The sequence below is a fragment of the Mus pahari genome, chromosome 9, assembly GCF_900095145.1.
Source record: "Mus pahari chromosome 9, PAHARI_EIJ_v1.1, whole genome shotgun sequence".
NCBI classification, from domain to species: domain Eukaryota; kingdom Metazoa; phylum Chordata; class Mammalia; order Rodentia; family Muridae; genus Mus; species Mus pahari.
In genome coordinates this window covers 81,866,721-81,872,541 of record NC_034598.1, presented here as the reverse complement: position 1 = coordinate 81,872,541, position 5,821 = coordinate 81,866,721, and positions in this window count along the sequence as shown.

Below are 5,821 nucleotides of genomic sequence, written 5' to 3'. Positions count from 1 at the left end.
TTGGTTCAAGAAAGACTTGGATGTGGCTAGGCAACGGTGGTGCACGCCTCTAATCCTAGCATTTGGAAGCAGAGACAGGCACATCTCTGTGAGTACGAGGACAGCTTGGTCTACAAAGTGACCAGGGGTTTTACACAGGAAAAAAAAAAGGCAGTTGAAAACTAAATGTAAACATTGGGGAACTAGAAACTTCCCAAACCAAAAATTGCATGAGCATTTCTGGAAAGAATAAAGATGTGTTGTTTTTCTTGAAATTGTAATGTATCTAGAAAGCAGGTAAGAGGTGCTAATATGATTTATTCTCTGACAACAAAATCTGTACAGATTACATGTTTTCTCCTTGAGTCATACTAGCTACCGCAGATCCTTCACATTCTGAAATTTAATGCTAACATTATGGTGATAACATTGTAATGAAAATATAAACATGTGTATATTTTGTCTGAATGGAACTGCTAATCATCCAAGGAAATGTTTATTTTCCTCCGTTTCTTTCTTGCTAAATATTATAGTATTTCTCCACAGAAGACAGATTATGTCTCTGAGGTATTGTAAACTTAGATCTCTGCCTTCCTCGATGCATTTTCCTCAAAGTATTTTTCCACGACTTTTATAGTCATGATGTGCTGGGGTGGAAGGAAGAACAGTAACATTTATTCATTGCTCTCTAAGTGCCAAATACTGTGTTAGGCACTTTTATATTTAGCATCTTGTCGAGAAGCCTTATAGAACCCATGCCTGGGTTGTGTTGTAAGAGGCTGAGCTGAAGATAACCTCCGTGTCTCACAACAGATAGTGGAGCCCCGCTCTAACACCAAGGCATCTTTCAAATCCTGTAGAATTTCTATTGCATCATACTAAAACCTTTGAGAACACTTGTGCAAATGGAAAAAAAAAAAAAAAAGCTCTGGAGTTTTTCCTACATCCTGCCTGGAAGTAAAAAGAACATTAAGAACAAACAAAGCCCAAAGCATAGTGAGACACCCAAGGACCAAAACAATATAACAATAGCTTTACTTACAACAATGTGAATTATTCAAACACGGACAAAATAGTTTTTGATAGACTAAATTATTTTACTTTTTAATCACCATGAAGACATTATCTTTTAAAGAACAACAACAAAAAAGACATTTATAAAATGTCTTCCTAAGTCCAGGTGTATGAGAAATAATAGTGAAATATTCAGCATATCTGATGCCTCCCAGTCAAACTAGAATCGGAAGATAGGTAATTTTATGAGCTCTAGAAAATAATTCTAATTGTAATTGGCCTAATAGCCTTGGGTATCATGGTGCCCCTAGACCAGGGTATCCTACCTCATGACAATCCCCTCTTAGATCCCAGGGGATACCCCATGAATTGCACACATCATACACACTTCAGGTCAGAACTAGAAGCAGTGGAACTATTTATATTGCATACGTACAGTGAATGTTATTTCAAACTTTGGATGGGTTGCCAACACTGAGAAGATTTGAGGAGAAGAAACTCTAACACTTACTAACACGAATCTGCTTTAACTAACCTGCTGGACATCTGAGGTCAGTATTTTATATAAGGTTAAGTAGTTTTCAGATGTGCCAAACTCAAGACTGATCATTGTGACACTCTCTTGCACTGTGGGGAAGAATCCATCAGAAAAATGTAATCCAGGATGTAGCTTTTATCAACCTCTTCTTTGACACCGAGCCTAGAAACCATCTACAGATTCCCTTTTCAGTGGTGCCAGAACACTCAGGTTTGCACAAACAGGTCAAGCAATAGTGTTTCTCATCACCATTTTCTTGTTTTTAACAGTTCTCTTCAGGCATGATCACATACCATAAACTGCACAAATTTCAAGTGTCGAATTTGATACATTTTCATATTAGGTGTACACTTATCATGAAAGTATCAGCAGGACCCTTTTTGAAAAGGATAAAGAACAACACATTTTATAATGACTGGAGTGTCTTCATGCCCTTTTGTAATCTTTCCCTCCTCTAGACCCAAGAACTACTGATTATTTTGCGTCTCCTATAATTGTGTAAAAAACATAATCATATGGGAGCTTGAACGATATCACAGTCAGCAAAGTGCTTGGGTTGAAAGTATGAGAACCTGAGTTCAGTTCCTAGAATGCAAGCAAGCAAGCAAGCAAGCAAAAACCTGAGTGTGGTGGTGAACAGCTATGATCCCAGCACTGAGGACGCAGAGACAGTGAGTGGTGAATCTATAGAGCTTGCTGGCCAGCCAGCCTTGCTCCCTTAGTGACTTCTGCCCCAGTGAGAGTCCATGTCTCCAAGAACAAACCAAAACCAAAACCAAAAAAACCCCACAAAAACCCCCCACACAAACCAAAAACAAAAACCAAAACCAAAAACAAACAAACAAACAAACAAAAAACCCAGATAGTCAGAACCTAAGAAATAACAGCCAAGGTTGTGTTTTGGCTTGCACATGCAGCATCTCACACATGTACCTGCACACACATGGACATACATACACAGACAAAATGTAGTCATATGATATTATTTTCTCTATCTATTGACCATCTATTTATTTAACTATTTATCATTTATCATCTATTATCATCTATCAGCTACCTATTTATCATCTATATCATCTATCCTTTATCATCTACCTCTCTATTGACTATCATCTATCATCTATCTATCTAATCTACTATCTAGCTATCTATCATTTATCAGCTATTTATCATATATCAATCACCTATTATCTATATATCATTTATCATATCTATCTATCCTCTATCAATCATCTACCTATCTATCATCTGTCTATATTTATCTATCTATCTATCATCTATCAATCATCTATCATCTATCAATCATCTATCATTTATCTATCAATCATCTATCTATCCATCTATCCATCTATCATCTATCTATCATCTATCAATCATCTATCTATCTATCTATCTATCTATCACCTATCTATCATCTATCTATCTATCATCTATCTATCTATCATCTATCATCTATCTATCAATCATCTATCTATCAATCATCTATCTATCATCTATCTATCTATCATCTATCTGTCTATTATCTACCTTGTACTTTGCCTTTTTTTACCTGCCACAATGGATTTGGGATTCATCTACATTGCTTCACTTACTGATAAGTCAATTCTTCTTATTGTTCTTTTCTCGTATCTTTCTTTTGTCTACTTTTGCAACTTACTCTGCTTTCTTTATCAAAATTACTTTCTCCAGTTTTCTCCAGTACTCTGCTAATACCCATGGCATAAGCTCAGGGATGGTAGAAACTTGTGGCCTCTGACCACCCTGCACTTTTTTTCCTCTTTGTTTGTTTGTTTTTTTTTTCCCCTATCTGTTGGCTATTTGCATCTTCTACATTACACATAGTTTGATGGGACTCTTCTGATTAAATGATGAGCACAAGACTCAAGCTGGGTATCAGAGCTACTCTTTGAATCTTCTGAATGGTACTTCCTCCCTTTAGGTTGGAAATTGCATTAGTCAATTTTATACTATTGTAATAAAATATCGGTGGTTATCAGCTTAAAAGGCTTTTTAAAAATTTTATTTATTTATTTATTTATTTTTGCCTTATGGCATTGACTATTTTAATCCATGGGCATTCTGTTCTATTGCATTGGGCCATGGGCAGTATACTTAGTATATTAGAGAGGGAGCACAAAGCAAAGGGGGCCTGTGCACTTCATGATCATTAGGAAGGAGAGAGAGAGAGAGAGAGAGAGAGAGAGAGAGAGAGAGAGAGAGAGAGAGAGAGAGAGAAGAAAAGCCTGGGATCTCCATATCTTTTTCAAAACTTCCTTCCAGAAGGTCCCACCTCTTAAGGCTTCCACCATGTTAAAGCGCTAAAGACTGACGACCAGACCTTTGATCTGTGAGCATTTCCCACTTACTCAGACCGCTGCAGAAACTATGAGCTTGTGACTCCAGAGTGCCTGTGAGGAAGGGGTTCCATTGGTGGCACAGGCCTGTGGTCTCAACTGCTTTAGAGGCTGATGTAGGAGGATGGCTAGTTCAAAGACAGCCTGGGCAAGTTAGGAAGACCCTGTCTCAAAATAAAAGTTGAGAAGTGAGGCTGGAAATACAGTTCAGTGGTAAAGGACCTGCCTAGTGGACATGATGCCCGATGTTTATTTCGTTCCTAGTACTATCATAAATAAATCAACGACAGAAGGAGAGGCACGTGAGAACCACAGCACGCGTGTTCCAAGGCTGACTTTGTGGAACTGGCTGACAATAGGCCACTCATCCCTGGCTGTTGGAACTCTAATTGGGTGAGAGCGATACATCCCCTTGCCTACTTACCAAAAAGGCCAATCTTTTCTTTCTTGGGGAGGGACTCTTCCTGTTATCTACATGCTTGTCCTTCAGGTAACACGGATGTTTTTTTTTTCCCCTTGATTTTAGGGGTTGCAATGACAGCTATTGATTGAAGCTGGCTAATTTGTTTACCTTCCTGGATATACTGGTGTTTCTTTTCTCTGAGGTATGAACCCAGATGTAAAGAGCTACACATAACTGCAGCCATTGGTTGACTGACCTAGTAGGGAATGAGCCAAGGGCCCTGATGACATGATTCAAGCTGTTGGTGAAGCTATCGCAGAAGCTCAGACTACCCTTGGCCCGAATCTCCTTCTAGAAACAGTGTTCACGTGGCACGCAATGGAACAATTCGCATGGTGTTATGACATTGTCTTATTTAGCCCTTATAGCCTGGCAGGTACACTATTAGTCCAAGTTTACATGTGGGAAAGCTCTTAAGTAATCTATGGACTCGTCCTACTGGCAGGGCTGGAAGAAGTGGGATCTGCTGCCATCAGCTGCAAAGCATAATTGCTGCACGAGTGCTTCAGGCTTGACCTCTGACCTGCTTAGCTTTGTGTTCTCATCTTTTCTTTTACAAGCAATGTAATGCACCCGATGCTTGTAGCTTTATTGCTGAAAAAAAAAAGTGTATTTTTATTTAACTCTTTTTCTCTTTTTCACCTACTCCTTAAATGTCTTTTCCTGTGATCTCTCTAAATACCAGATATTTTTCTCTAGCCTCCTCTTTACAGTCCTCACCAATTTTAAATGTTCCCGGATCATTGTTAACGCGGGCATGGGAGATAGTTTACTGAAGACATGACTTTTTGATGAATGGTTAAAGATTAGAAGATTCCAAACGAGTCTAATCAACTTTCAGGAGAACATACTGAGATGAATTTCAAGATGACAGACCACAGGCCACTGCTGCTCCCTGCTCTGTTTCAGTCTTAAAAAAAATTAATAATAATGTTCATTGATTATTTTCTCCTGGGAAGATTGCCAATCGCCACATCATCCTTCACGTACGGAACAGGGAAAACCAGTGTTTCTCCGGCTCATACTTCTCAACCATATTTAGTAAAGGAGAGGATTTAGGCATGGAGAGATGGCTCAGTGGGCAAAAAGCTTGCACCAAGAAGCTTAAGGACTTTAGTGCAGAGCCTCAGACCCTGAGGCAGGGGCCGCTAATTCCTGCACTTCCGGATTTGAGACCTGAGGATCTTGGAGGCTCGCTGGCCAGCCAAGTCTATCCAATCACTGAGCCTCTGTCTCAAAAAAAACAAACAAACAAATAAACAACAACAAACCCCCAAAACAAAACAAAACAACAACAACAAAAACCCCAACAACTAAGGTTGTGGAGCTGGGCTGTAGTGCTGTAAACCTTTATCCATGAGGCAGAAGCAGACAGATCTCTGGGTTCGAGGCCAGTGCCAGGATAGCCAGGGCTACACAGAGAAACCCTGCCTGGGGGAGGGGGGTAGGGGAGGGTGAGAGAAGGCGGGGGGG